The sequence below is a fragment of the Macaca nemestrina genome, chromosome 20, assembly GCF_043159975.1.
Source record: "Macaca nemestrina isolate mMacNem1 chromosome 20, mMacNem.hap1, whole genome shotgun sequence".
Taxonomy (NCBI): Eukaryota; Metazoa; Chordata; class Mammalia; order Primates; family Cercopithecidae; genus Macaca; species Macaca nemestrina.
Genome location: NC_092144.1, coordinates 51,685,827 through 51,701,547, shown reverse-complemented (window position 1 = coordinate 51,701,547; position 15,721 = coordinate 51,685,827). Strand labels below are relative to the sequence as shown.

Below are 15,721 nucleotides of genomic sequence, written 5' to 3'. Positions count from 1 at the left end.
TAGGTGGGACCACAAGCGCATACCACCACATGGGGCTAATATTTTTATTTTTTGTAGACACAGGGTCTTGCTATGTTGCCCAGGCTGTTCTTGAACTCCTGAACAGAAGCAATCTTCCTGCCTCGGCCTAACAAAGCGCTGGGATTACAGGAGTGAGTCACAATTTAATGTGTAATAAGATACTGTTATTAGTCTGCTATAACAGACTATATGGCTGCCATATGACTATATGGCTGCCATAACCAAGTACCAGAAAGCCTAAATGACTTAAGCAACAGAAATTTATTTCTCATGGTTTTGGAGGTGCCTTCTTGCTATCTCCTCACATGGTCTCTTCTCTGTACCTACATATCTGTGGTGTCTCTCTCTGAGTCCAAATTTCCTCTTCTTTAAGGACATCAGTCAGAATGAATTAGGGCTCACCCTACAGGCATTATCTTAATCACCTCTAAAGCCCCTATTTCCAAATACAGTCACATTCTGAGGCACTAGGGGTTAGGGTTTCAACAGAAGAATTTTAAGGGAACACAATTCAGCCCATGACAGAGACCAAGGACAAAAAACAGAAACAAGAAAGCAAGGACCAGGCCAGGCGCAGTGGCTCACACCTGTAATCCTAACACTTTGGGAGGCCGAGGCGGGCAAATCACCTGAGGCCAGGAGTTCGAGACCAGCCTTGGCAACATGTGAAACCCCATCTCTACTAAAAATACAAAAAATTAGCAGGGTATGGTGGTGCATGCCTATAATCCCAGCTACTCGGGAGGCTGGGGCACAAGAATCACTTGAACTTGGAAGGTAGAGGTTGCAGTGAGCCAAGGCCATGCCACTGCACTGCAACCTGGGTGACAGCAAGAGACTCTGTCTCAAAGCAAAAAAAAAAAAAAAAGAAAGAAAGAAAGGACCCCCATTTCCTCCCAGCCTAGAAATGTCTGAGTCAAGGATATACCCATTGCCCTCAAACCTCTAGCAATGTTCATACACTGATAATAGCTAGCACCAAAGTTAACCCCTGAAAAACTAAGATTATCAGAAATTGAAAGGCATTCCAAGAAACCAACCAAATATCAAACAGGACCTTTTCTAGGTGTCTGATTATTTGTTTAACAAACATTTATTGAGGACTTACTATATGTCAAATACTAAGCTAGGTGTTGAAGAGAACATGAAGATTAAAAAATAAAGTCCTTCTGATTTGGATTCTGATTCAAACAATCCTACTATTTAAAAAAGAAGAGGAGGAGGGAGGGAAACAACAAAGGAAGGAATGAAACAAAGAACAAATAAATGAAAAACAGAAAGGAAGAACAATTATAAGGTAATTGCAGAAATTTGATCATTGGCTGGATATTTTATGATATTAAGGAGGAAATAATCTTTTTTTTTTTGAGACAGAGTCTTGCTCTGTTGCCCAGGCTGGAATGAAGTGGTATGATCTCCGCTCACTGCAAGCTCCGCCTCCCAGGTTCACAACATTCTCCTGCCTCAGCCTTCCGAGTAGCTGGGACTACAGGTGCCCACCACCACACCCGGCTAATTTTTTTGTATTTTTAGTAGAGACGGGGTTTCATCATGCTCACCAGGATGGTCTCGATCTCCTGACCTTGTGATCTGCCTGCCTCAGCCTCCCAAAGTGCTGGGATTACAGGTGTGAGCCACCGCGCCCGGCCCAGGAGGAAACAATCTTTTAGTGTGATAATGTTTTCTGATATATTTGTGATATTGTTTCTTAAAATGCCCTTGTATTTTAGGAGTAAGCTGAAATATCTACAGATGAAATGATTTGATGTCTATGATTTTCTACAAAATAATTCATAGTTGGAAGTGGGAATATAGATGACAAGAGATTGAATTGAAATGTTCATCACTGAAGCTGGATGATAAGTAAATGCAAACTCATTACATTATTGGCTCTACTTTTATAACTGTTTTCCGAGAATAAAAATTCCTTGCTCTCCAGAAGCTTATAATAAAAGGAGTCAGACATTCCAACAAATAGAATACAATGACAAAGTGTTGGGTCAGCTCCAAGGGCAGCAATGGTTCTGGGATAGGCAGAAGGAGTCAGAGTAGATATCAAAGAAGAGCCCCTCGTTGACCAGAGGCTTTAAGGAAGAGTATCTCAGGCCAAGGAAAGACAAGTGGGTACAAAGGCACATAGACATGAAGTAGCAGAGCTTCCCCACATGACTTACTAGCAGCCATGTTAGTGCAAGGGTAGGTTCTAGAACCAGACTACCTGTGCTGGAGTTCTGCTTCTGAGTGCCTGCTGTGAGACCTCAGGCAGGATATGTGTAATGTCTCTGTGCCTCAGATTCTTTACCTATAAAACAAGGATTAGAGCAATAGCAATATATACTTCAAGGGGCTGATGTCAGGAGTTGATGAATTATTTAATGTGTAAAATGCTTAGAAGACGGTGGGTAAAAAATAAATGCCAGCTATTAGCAATGGTAGCAGACTCCTAGCCTACAATACCGCACATTCTGAAAAATATCCTCCAATTTGTTAATGTATCTCCTTTTTGTTAGACTATAAACTTGTAAAATAAGGACTGTGTCTTATCTATCTCTTTATTCCTAAAAACTAGCCTAAGACCACGCCCATAGTAGGCCTTGATCAGGCAATTCTTTCAGGTGGCAGGGGAGGGACCATCAACAGCCTCTGTCTAACTCCCTCTTTATTTCTCCATGTGATACCCTCAATTCCTGAAATTCTCTGGCTTCCTTTAGCTTCCTTCCTTGTGTCTAACTCCTCCCCTATTCTGCTCCAGGGTTGTTCATTTATTAATTATGCCCTCTGGTCCCTTCCCTGGCAGGTGTTCCAGTGCTTCCTCTCTCTCTCCCCACAGATAAGATACTCCCTGAACAGCCTCTGCATTGCTTATTCTGCAATTAGTGAACAGTGAGGGAGGCTGAATTCCTAGATCATACCTATTCGTGAAAAGTAGAATCCTCTGGAAAAGAGAAAAGCAGGTCAGATGGCCAAAATGAAAAGACAAAAGCAGGTCAGATGCCAAAATATAAAGCCTTCAAATGTAGCCCCAGCTTGAGGAAATCCTGTAGACATGTTTGTACCATCAGCTAAAATCTCACTGTAATGTTCTGGGGGTTTAGAAACTGCTGGGGAGGAAGGAGGCCTGATGAGCAGGGAGCCCAGCTTTCTATCAGTTTTTGCAAACTTCAGTATTTCTTTTTCCTCTGCTAGTAAACGTCCTCATTTTCCCTCAGAGCAGACTCAGAGAGAAAGAAAATGAGAAGATCCATTTTCATATCTGGAGCCTGAGAACTGAGAACATATAAGACCGCAGATGGCTACTGACTCTAAAGATGAAGTAGGAAAGTCAGATGCAGTTCCCTCTGTGTACAAAGTGCCCTCTGCCCTGAGCCATGATGTGGGGCTGGAACATGATCCCAGTCTCCCCAAGAGTGGGGACTGCTGGTAGATCATTAACTACCCACAAGCGGAAGGAAAAAGAGACCTCCGAAGTACCTCTCTCTACCCATTCTCCCTGTTTCCTCTGAGAGGACAATTCAAGGCCGTGTCCCCAGCCTCAGGTTTAAGGGTTCTTTAATGCAAGAAGGGTGGGAGAGGGGACCACAAAGCAGAAACAGGACACTGGAGAAAACAGACTGACCATGCTTTGTTTAAAGGTCAAAGTCTTGTGAAGCATGCCAATCTTTCTTCATTGCTTGGGCTCTGTATGATGTGAGCCTTGTCCTGTACCTGGAGCACTATGTGAACCCAGAGTTTTTCTTGCTTGGGGCTAGAGAATTAAAAAGAGGTAACTGTTAAAAAAAAAAAAAAAAAAAAAGGCCAATAAACACAAGCAGAGTAGCAAGTATCTGAAATCCTAAGTGTGATTATAAGGAAGTGAAACTGGTTTTCTTGTAGGCCTCAGACTGGTTTTGAAAGTAACTCTACATGGCAAGTTGAGCAAAATATTTTGAGTAATGATGACAGAATTTTTTGGATAGATGTGTATTTATTCCCAGGACAACTACTTTTAAGGTGCCCATATTTATCTGGATACGATATACTTGTTAATAGAATCCTGTACCTATAACTCATATGAGTTTCATAACTTTTTTGTCTTAACTTACATAGGACTTAGGAACGGTTTAATACTAGCAGGAGTTTAAACAGGCCAATTTCCCCATTTGAAGCCTTCCTGGTTAACTCCATCAGCCAGCCCTGTTTGGTCCAGAGGAGAAGGAGAAGGAGTGGAAATGGACAGAAACAGATGTGACATTCTCCCACTTCCATTTAACCCAAGAAGGGCTTTATTATCTTTATCGGAGAATAAGGCTTTGCTCATTCACTGGCTACTTCACATCAGACAGAGAAACTTAATTAATGTAAATTATTCAAAGAACCAGCTGTAAAATTTATCACTAAATTAACAAAGTACAGGGCAAGAGTATTAGTTATTAGTGCTTCATGCATGTTTCAGCTTATTCTCTAAAGCTCAGCAACCTCTCTCTTCTTAAGAATTGTAAGTCCTCCATACTGTCAGAGGCGTTAGAACCAGAGCAACTCCATATTGAACTGGGGCTGGGTAAAATGAGGCTGAGACCTGCTGGGCTGCATTCCCAGGAGGTTAGGCATTCTTAGTTGCAGGATGAGCTAGGTCAACACAAGATCTAGGTCACAAATTCCCTGCTGATAAAACAGGATGCAGTAAAGAAGCTGGTCAAAACCCACCAAAACCAAGATAGTGATGAAACTGACCTCTGGTTGCCCTCACTGCTCATTAGACACTAATTATAATGTATTAGCATGCTAGAAGACACTCCCCCCAGCACCATGGCAGTTTGCAATTGCCATGGCAATATCTGGAAGTTACCCTACATGATCTAAAAAAAAGAGGAGCCCTCAGTTCTGGGAAATCCCTGTCCCTTCCTTGGAAAACTCATGAATAATCCACCCTATATTTAGCATATGATCAAAAAATAACCATAAAAATAGCCAACTGGAAGCACTCAGGGCTACTCTGCCTATGGAGTAGCCATTCTTTTGTTTCTTTAGTTCTCTAACAAACTTGCTTTCACTTTATGGACTTGCCCTGAATTCTTTCTTGTGCAAGATCCAAGAACCCTCTCTTGGGGTCTGGATTGGGACCCCTTTCCCATAACATCTTCCCGGGAACCATGAAGGGACAATACTGGAGAGACCTCCCAATCCAAAGGAAAATTATCCATGCAGCACCAATTGGCTGACTTTGGGTAAGTGCTGGGGTACATTTTATCCTAGGTAAAGGACAAAGTTGGGTTAGAGGCCCAACCTGAAAGGGTTAGAATCCCTCTTAAGACATAGCGGGTTGTGCTCGCTTCAGCAACACATATACTAAAATTGGAATGATATAGAGAAGATTAGCTAAAAGTTTTTATATATTAAAAGAGAAAAGGAAGGAAGAAAGGAAGGATGGGAGGAAGGAAGGGAGGAAGATGGAAGGGAGGAAGGGAAGGAGGGAGGGAGGGAGGGAAGGAGGAAGGAAGGCAGGCAGGCAGGCAGGCAGACAGGCAGGCATAAGGGGTTAAAAGGCCCATCACAGTAAAGGGCAAGGATGCTTGTCTGAACTTGGGCTAAAGGCTCAACTTAGGAAGGTCAGAGTCTCTCCTAAGACATAGGGAGTTAGAGGTCTCCCTTGGTAACATTCCTCTTGGTTAAAAATGGATTTGGTACTACAGGATGTTAACCACTATTCTCTTTGGATTAATCTGCCTTGCGCTCTTTGCTGAAAGCCACAAGTTACAGGATTAGGCATGTACAGGATTGTGGGACACAGGGAGCTTTTTTCTCCCTAAAGGGGGAAACTTGAGAGCCATTGAGACTACCAGAAAAGATCCCGTCAAGACTGACGATCAGCTGCCTGAATGTTTGATCCAGTGTCGCTGCAATGGGTGGGTCTTTCCCTGGCCCCTCTGAGCTCCTTGCCTCTCCCGCCCTGCTGCAGGCAATGCTTTTCTCCCTTCCCTTTCCTCTCTCTCTCTGTGCGCAAACCAGTTGAATGTATGGTAAAAATCACTTTTTATCTCCTCTGCAAAGTTTTCATTACTGGGAAAAAGGATTTATGAAGCTCATCTTAGGCTGTAACAAATCCAGTGTAATTTGTTCTACGAATTTGTTTTTCTGTGTCATTCTGTCATAAAAAGAGATACCATAGGATAGAATGCCAGCCAAGGACCCCTGTAAGCCCTCTGTTCAAGCCGCCCCAGAAAGCTGTTCAGTTACAAACACTGCAGGTTAATGAAACCAAAAAACAAAACAAACAAAAAACCTGGATGAGGTTTCTCCCTCACCTTATTTTATGCCCTTGGGAGTCTGACATTGTAACCCTGGTACTTTCTCTTGGTCTCTGCCATCTGGAGGGCAGGAATTTGGGGGCTCATGTCATAGCCCTAAAAATTACCTTGAGCAGTTAAAAGCCTTAGCAAGTTCAAAATTGGCTGCTCTAGGCTTCTTCTGGGAAGAGTAACAGAAACTGCCCAATGTTGTAGCTCAGTAGCTAAGATTTCTCTCTTTTCACAATGGTGGCCAGGGTTCAATTTCCAGCCTGGGGAATAAGTCCTTTCTGGTTTATTTGTGTGACCTTTGCCATTTATTAATTATCTGCCTCTCCATGAACAACTTCTTTTTTAATTTTTATTACTTTTTTTTTTTTTTGCCCATGACACAACCCTCAGGAGATCCTGAGAACATGTGCCCCCGTCCATGAACAACTTGACTCCCCTTCTCAAATTTTCCTTTCTCTGTGCTACCTTAACAGATTCCAGATCTTGTAAAAACTGCTTACCAGCTCTTTGGAAATACCTGGTACACCCACAGTTAAATCATAACCTTAGTTAAAACTTATTGGTTTCATCTGAGAAGTTACCTTTGGTAAAGTCCAAAAGCCAGAAATATTGACTGTTTGTCTTAACTAGAGTCTAGTAATAAGAGGTTTGGTTAAAAGGCAGCTTAATTTAAAGCAGATGTCCAAGCTATGCATACGTTTTAAAGGTGTTTATGTTTTTTTGTTTTTTTTTTGATCTTACTTTCCTGGAAAAAACAAAAACAAAAACTTTTTCTTCTCAGACAACTGAATTCTCTTTCTCCAGTTTTTATTCTTGCCACCTTCCTGCCTATATAAGAGGACCTAAGATAATTTCTAATAGCCTGGGACTCCTTGGGAAAAACAGAGGAGGTGACACAGACCCCATTTTGGGGAAAACTTCTCTTTTCTTCATGGAACCCCAGGAATTAAAAGTGGATAGGCCAGGCGCAGTGGCTCACACCTGTAATCCCAGCACTTTGGGAGGCCGAGGCAGGTGGATCACGAGGTCAGGAGTTCAAGACCAGCCTGGCCAAGATGATGAAACCTCATCTCTACTAAAAATACAAAAATTAGCTGGGCATGGTGGCAGGTTCCTATAATCCCAGCTACTTGGGAGGCTGAGGCAGAGAATTGCTTGAACTCCTGAGGCAGAGTTTGCAGTGAGCTTACACCACTGCACTCCAGCCTGGGCAACAGAGCAAGACTCTGTCTCAAAAAAACATAAAATAGGCCGGGCGCGGTGGCTCAAGCCTGTAATCCCAGCACTTTGGGAGGCCGAGACGGGTGGATCACGAGGTCAGGAGATCGAGACCATCCTGGCTAACGCAGTGAAACCCCGTCTCTACTAAAAAATACAAAAAAATAGCCGGGCGAGGTGGCGGGCGCCTGTAGTCCCAGCTACTCGGGAGGCTGAGACAGGAGAATGGCGCAAACCCGGGAGGCGGAGCTTGCAGTGAGCTGAGATCCGGCCACTGCACTCCAGCCTGGGCAACAGAGCAAGACTCCGTCTCAAAAAAAAAAAAAAAAAAAAACATAAAATAAAAGTGGACAGATGCCTCTCAAAATCTAAGGCTCTGTTCTGTTTTGCATTGCATTACCTGACGTTTTGACTTTTGGGGGTATCAGAAATTACTTTGCATTGGCCGGGCATGGTGGCTCACACCTGTAATCCTAGCACTTTGGGAGGCCAAGGGGGGCAGATCACCTGAGGTCAGGAGCTTGAGACCAGACTCAACATGGAGAAACCCCATCTCTACTAAAAATACAAAATTAGCTGGACGTGGTGGTGCATGCCTATAATCCCAGCTACTCAGGAGGCTGAGGCAGGAGAATTGCTTGAACCTGGGAGGCAGAGGTTGTGGTGAGCCAAGATCACATCATTGCACTCCAGCCTGGGCAACAAGAGTGAAACTCTGTCTCAAAAAAAAAGAAATTACTTTGCATTACAAGAGAGTTTTTAGCCTTCATGTGTAATAACTAGGTAGGAAATACACTTAAGGGACGGCTAATGGCAGTTATGGGGGAATACTCAGCTCTTCGCATGTTTGGACCAGAGAAACATGCTCTCAGCCACCTAAAAGGTATGGAAACATCTGCAACTCCCACTGAGAGATAGTCTCCCATGGGAGATGGGCTGTTTATCTCTTTTTTGGGATCCAGGATCCAGTATAAAAATGGGCCCCTTAATTATTGGGGATCTATTTTGCCTTCCAGCTGTGCTTCCTTATTAGGCCCTAGAAACCACATGCTTTTCTGGCATCGTTCTTTAAAAGGCTCCACCCTAAAGCCAGTCAGTAATTAACATCCTTGGAGAAATCTCTATGTGTAAGAGTGTATGCTTTTCCTAGCTGTCTTTTTTTTTTTTTTTTTTAGACAAGAGGTTTGCTCTTGTCTCCAAGGCTGGAGTGGCACCCACCACCATGTCCAGTTAATTTTGTATTTTTATTACAGGTGGGGTTTCACCATGTTGGCCAGGCTGGTCACGAACTCCTTACCTTAGGTGATCCACCCACCTTGGCCTCCCAAAGTGCTGTGATTATAGGCGTAAGCCACCGCACTTGGCCCTGGCTGTCTTAACTGAACTGTTATTCACACCATTTTCCTTGGTTTGAATAAAATATGAATTCTCTATTTTGTTTCATCTAAGAGTTGGCCCTTTGGAAATGTAATTTAGCATTGCTTAGCTGACAATGAGGACAGGGAACAGAAGAAAATAGAAACAAGGTAGAAAGAAAAAAAACAGTAGAGGAGAGAGGTGTGAAGAAAGCTATGAATATGAAGATGTATTTTTGGTAAGGAAAGTTATAAAGAAAAGAAATATTATGTGAGAAAAGATCTTGTATGGTAAATTCTTGTCCTAAAGTAGAATGACTGATTATTTAGGAAAGAGGGAAATATAAGACAAGTTAGAAAGTCTAAGCATGTCACACATGGTCTGTGTAAGTCATGACAGAGTTCATAAAATGGGAAAGAAAAACTTAAAAACTGGCAAATGAAAAATCTTACAACTACTGGTTCTGCTTCTGTCTGTGTATCTAAGTTTTGTTTTTTGTTCTTGTTTTTGTTTTTCGTCTGTGTATTTATATGTGTTGTGTGTGTGGTATTTATATAAAAAGCTCTGATTGGCTTAAAGAAAAATAAGTGCTGAAATCAAATATTTTGTCAGAAAAATAAAAACTTTAATGTCTTTTAATTCACATGACTTTAGTAATCTTTATGAAATAAAGAAACTTTTCAAGATTATTGGTAAAACACAAACATCTTCAAAACTTAGACATTTAGTCTAAATTAGTCAGGTCAAATACTGTCTTTGCTAGAAGGCTTCAGGTTATAAACTACATCTTTGACTTTTGATACTTGTACAACTTACCTACTTTGTAGCTAGATTCTAGATAAGGCCTGGGGACATATGGAGTTATCCATGCCCCCAACTGTGTTGGAAATAGTGAGACCTTATCTGCATTTCTGTCTGGTGTCCTAGGCTACACACCTGGTACATAAATAAAATTGCTTACTAACCAGGTCTTTCACCAAAAATAAAAGTTGCTAAGAGTTAACATTGTAACATATGTAATTGAGACTACTGGAGAAACAGTTTTACATGCAAGGTATATAAGGAAAGTAGAATGTGTTTTTGGTAAAAGATTGTAAGAAAGTATGGAGATGTGTTTCTTTCCCTAATTTAGAGAGTTAAAGGATAGAATAAAGCTTATGTTTGAGTAAGTTGTGAAAGGTTTATGAAAGGTTAGTGTTGTAAAAGAAATTATGAGAAGATATTGGCTAAAATTAAAGGAGTATTATTCAATTTATCTGTAAATTGAACATTGGAATAAAAGCATAACATGGCTTTCTTAGAGCATGGTTCTATTCTTTAACAACAACAACAACAACAAACCTGTAAAGTGTTATAAAAGGTTTATAACAATCTTACCTTATGATCAAACGATTAAGATTAGACAGATTTGCGTATAATTTTTTTTTTTTTTTTTTTTTTTTTTTTTTTTTTTTTTTTGGCCAGGCACTGTGGCTCACACCTGTAATCCCAGCACTTTCGCAGGCTGATGTGGGCAGATCACAAGGTCAGGAGATCAAGACCATCCTGGCCAACATGGTGAAATCCTGTCTCTACTAAAAATACAAAAATTAGCTGGGTGTGGCAGTGCACACCTGTAATCCCAGTTACTTAGGAGGCTGAGGCAGGGGAATGGCATGAACCTGAGAGGCAGAAATTGCAGTGAGCCGAGATCACACCACTGCACTCCAGTCTGGTGACAGAGTGAGACTCCGTCTCAAAAAAAAGGGGGGGCTGGTCTTAAACTCCTGGGTTTAAGTGATTCTCCTGCCTCAGTCTCCCAAAGTGTTAGGATTAGAGGCATGAGCCATTGCACCTGACCAGATTTGTCTGTTAGGTTTCATTAAGAACTAGATTTAACATCAATATAGTACACTAACATAAAGGTGAGATTTGGCTTTCTCTCTTAAACAAGATTTTTGTGCAATTTCTTTTTAATGAAAGATTTTGGTTTGCCTTTTGAATAAACTACAGGAAAAAGAATGAAAGAAAAGAGAAAGATTATTTGGAAAGCTAAGTCTTCCCTCTGTCAATGAGTAAAGGTTTTTCCCCTTTTTTTTTTTTTTTTTTTTTTTTCAGGTAGAGTCTCACTCTGTCACCCAGACTGGAGTGCAGTGGCACAATCTTGGCTCACTAAAACCTCCGCATCCCAGGTTCAAGTAAATCTCCTGCCTCTGCCTCCCAAGTAGCTGGGATTATAGGCATGCACCACCATGCCTGGTTAATTTCTTGTATTTTTAGTGAGACAGTGTTTCCCCATATTGGCCAGGCTGGTCTCAAACACCTGACCTTATGATCCACCCACCTCGGCCTCCCAAAGTGCTGGGATTACAGACATGAGCCACCGTGCCCAGTCAGGTTTTTCCCTTTTTAAAATCTTTGAGTTATCATTTTGGCTAAATGACTTACAGTGTGCCGGGATTCTTTTTTATATCAAGTATTTCAAACCTTTGACATTTGAAAACTTTCCAAAATCAAACTATAAATTGCCGGTTTCTGACCTGATTAATCCTTTAGATATTAGATACCCTAAAGTCCAAAAGAGACACATTTGGCTTATTTGGTATATTAAAATCATACAGGAAGCATTGTCAAATATGAAATAGTGTTTGGCTTTCTTTGGGCTGTATTTGTATAAATGTGTTATTGGTATGTTTTCCAAAATTATACTATAGTCCTATAATACTGATATGACTTAGTGTATATTATCAGTAATAATTATAATTGTTTTGTAAAATTGTTGTATGCCACAGAAGAACCATGACTGCCATAAGAATTTCTGTCATCCACAGACAATTGTTGTCTTATTTTGATCCTCTTTAAAGGGCAGTTTATAATCAGCTATAGGACTCTGACAAGTACTCTTAAATGCAGGCCTTTGATAACTTTGGAAAGTGTGCCATTAAAATAGAGAGGAAAGAACTTCAAAGACTCTCTTGGAAAACTAATGTGTACATAAATGTTGAGTGAAACAGGAATTAATTGCATAGACTGAACTAACAAAAGACGAAAATAATCTTTTTATGACTTTTTGCCTAAAACATTGCTGATCCTTTCTGTCTTTTCAGAGTCAAGAATACTTTTCTTTTGAGCTATTTACAGCTTTTAACAAGTAAAATACATTCCAATAAATAAAATTTGGAGCATATTTCTTTCTCTCTACCTCATTTCTCCAAAATTTGGAAACTGTAAGTATTCTTAACTATGGCAATATTTGCACAAGTACAATAAGAATCTGTTTTCTTTCGTAACAGGACACCACTGGAGACAATGGTTATTTTGTGAAGGCTTTGACTGGAATGGCATGCCAGGTGCAAAAAGACTACTTTTAAGGAATCAAAAGTTGACTTACAGAGTCAGAAAAAGCCCCCTGGGAAAACTGGCCTCGTGCCTTGTCTATGCAATCCTTGTACAGAGATCCTGACCTGTGGTAAGTAAAGAATGTCACTTTCTAAAGAATGTCACTTTTTTTTTTTTTTTTTTTTTGGGAGAGTGTTTCACTCTGTCACTCAGCCTGGAGTGCAGTGATACAATCTTGGCTTACTGCAACCTCCATCTCCCAGGTTCAAGTGATTCTCCTGCCTCAGCCTCTGAGCAGCTGTGATTACAGGCATGTGCCACCATGCCCAGCTAAATATTTTTTTGTATTATTAGTAGAGACAGGGTTTTCACCATGTTGGCCAGGCCGGTCTCAAACTCCTGACATCAAGTGATCAATCCACCTCAGCCTCCAAAAGTGCTGGCGTTACAGGTGTGACTACCACGCCTGGCCAAAAATGTCACTCTCTGGCCCAGGAGTCCCAATTATCCTGGGAAATTGAGAGGAGAGAAATGTACCCAAGTCATACAAGTATGTGAAGGTACAAACCCATGGCTGGGCTCAGTGCTTTAAAAGCTCTAATCCGAGATTCCTTATGGAACAAAGTTCCATCAAATCCAATTTAAAAAGAGCCTATATGGCAAATAATTACTCTTGCTGCACTTTATACAAACAATCAGACCTAGTATAATAAGACTAAAACTTAGTTTGCAAATAAATGAGTCCTACCATGATTTGTTTTTAATAAAAATGGGAATTAGAGAAAAATTATTTTTCAAAAACTGTGATACACCTGTTATTAGACTCTAGTCTCATCTGTTGCTTTTTGAGTTTTTTCTGCATTTTAGACTGACTCTGCTTCTTCCTGTAAACCAACCAGTGATCTCTGGCTGCTGCTCAGAAGAAACAAAAGGGGAAGGTAATGTAAAAATCTAGATCAATATCTTAATTCTGGGCATGTATTGGAATCAGCTAGTGACTCTGTATCAGCTTGGTTCCAACAACTGCCCTGTTCATGAAACACTTTCTTATTTAGTTCACTTGGAATAATTTTACTTATTTTGCTTTACTTTTGTGGAATATATTGCTCTCATATTCTTTGTGTAAAAATGCAAGATAAGCTTATTCAATGTTTTCTTAAATTGAGTACTTATTATCTTTCAGATATCACCTTTTGTCAGAACTCAGAGTTATGAAGGGCCCTCACTATACTGAAGCTTTCTGAGCTCCTCTCTACCCTGGATACAAGACACCCTAATAGGCAGGAATATCACTGCCCCTATTCAGCCTAAAGAAGTTACAGTAGATGGATCTTTGCCCCTCTGCAACCCTTAGGATTAAAGATTCCCTTGTAAAAAGGCGGGAAATATGTCAGAGGTCTTCAAACCAGAGCAACACCATCTTGAACAGGGTCTGGGTAAAATAAAGCTGAGACCTGCTGGGCTGCATTCCCAGATTAGGCATTTTTAGTTGCAGCATGAGACAGGAGGTCGGCACAAGATACAGGTCACAAAGAACCCGCTGATAAAACAGGATGCAGTAAAGAAGCCGGCCAAAACCCACCCAAACCAAGATAAAGATGGAACTGACTTCTGGTTGTCCTCATTGCTCTTTATACACAAATTATAATGGTGACCATGCTAGAAGACACTCCCACCAGTGCCATGACAGTTTACAAATACCATGGCAATGTCTAGAAGTTACCCTAAATGGTCAAAAAGGAAAAGGAACCCTCAGTTCCAAGAAATCGCCACCCCTTTCCTGGAAAACTCATGAATAATCCACCCCATATGTAGCGTATAATCAAGAAATAACCATAAAAATATCCAACCAGCAGCCCTCAGGGCTGCTCTGCCTATGGAACAGCTATTCTTTTGTTTCTTCTCTAATAAACATGCTTTCACTTTACTCTATGGACTTACTCTGACTTCTTTCCTGTGTAAGATCCAAGAACCCTCTCTTGGGGACTCGATCAGGACCCCATTCTGGTAATAATATAACCCAACAATTCCACTCCTAGGTATATACCCAAGAGAAATAAAAACATGTCTATACAAAAACTCACACACAAATGTCCAAGGCTGGGCTTGATGGCTCACCCCTGTAATCCCACCACTTTGGGAGGCTGGGGTGGGCACATCACTTGAGCTCAGGAGTTCAAGACCAGCCTGGCCAACATGGTGAAACAATGTCTCTTCTAAAAATACCAATATTAGCTGGGTGTAGTGGTGTGCACCTGTAATCCCAGCTACTCAGGAGGCTGGGCCAGGAGAATCATTTGAACTGGAAAGGTGGAGGTTTCAGTGAGACGAGCAACACTCCATTTCTTAGGGGAAAAAAAAAAAATGTTCATAAGCAGCATTATTTGTAATAGCCAAAAGCAGAAACAACTCAAATGTCCACCAACTGATGAATGGATTTACAAAATGTGGTATATACATACAATGGAAGATCATTTGGCAATAAAAAGAAATGGGGCTGGGCTCACACCTATAATCCCAAGAATTTGAAAGGCCGAGGTGGGAGGATCGCCTGGGCCCAGTGTTTGAGACCAGCCTGGGTAATATAGTGAGACTTCATCTGTATAGGAAAAAAATTTTAAGTAAAAAATAAAAAGAAATAAAGTATTGATATATATATGATACAACATGGATTAAGCTTGAAAATATTATGCTAAGTGAAAGAGGCCAGTCACAAGAACACATATTATTCCATTTATATGAAATATTGAGAATAGGCAAGTTCACAGAAACAAAAATGTAGATTAGGGTTCCCAGAGGCTGGAGAAAGGAGGCTGAAGGGTGGCGTGAAAAAAGGAGTGATTACTAATGGGTATAGGGTTTCTAGTTGGGGCGATGAATATGTTCTGAAGACTGATTATGGTGATAGTTACATAATTCTGTGACTATGTTAAAAATCAGGCACTTGTTCTTCAAGTCACCCACTTGGGGGTCTTCCAAGCATACTTTCTCTTTTTTCATTTTCTAAAGCCTTTTAAAAATAAACTTCTGGTCAGGCGCGTTGGCTCACACCTGTAATTCCAGCACTTTGGGGGACCAAGGCGGGTGGATCATCTGAGGTCAAGAGTTGGAGACCAGCCTGGCCAACATGGTGAAACCCCATCTCTACTAAAAATACAAAAAAAAAAAAAAAATAGCTGAGCGTGGTGGCAGGCGCCTGTAATCCCAGCTGCTCAGGAGGTTGAGGCAGGAGAATTGTTTGAACTCGGAAGTCAGAGGTTGTAGTGAGCCAAGATCACGCCATTGCACTCCACCAGGGACGACAAGAGCAAGACTCCACCTTAAAAATAAAATAAAAATTGGCCGGGCGCGGTGGCTCAAGCCTGTAATCCCAGCACTTTGGGAGGCCGAGACGGGCGGATCACGAGGTCAGGAGATCGAGACCATCCTGGCTAACACGGTGAAACCCCGTCTCTACTAAAAAATACAAAAAACTAGCCGGGCGAGGTGGCGGGCGCCTGTAGTCCCAGCTACTTGGGAGGCTGAGGCAGGAG

The 15,721-nt window shown here is 41.2% G+C and overlaps 2 long non-coding RNA genes across 2 annotated transcripts in view; one reads left to right on the top strand and one right to left on the bottom strand.

The window, feature by feature from the left end:
- The window catches only part of LOC105495256 (uncharacterized), a 231,937-nt gene that overhangs the window by 154,118 nt on the left and 62,098 nt on the right, over positions 1 to 15,721 (bottom strand). The gene's annotated exons all lie outside the window — the stretch shown is intronic.
- LOC105495250 (uncharacterized) lies at positions 4,912 to 14,100 on the top strand. The gene is made up of 4 exons (XR_011618030.1): positions 4,912 to 5,225; positions 12,143 to 12,318; positions 13,056 to 13,126; positions 13,372 to 14,100. It is a non-coding gene; the product is annotated as an uncharacterized lncRNA (long non-coding RNA).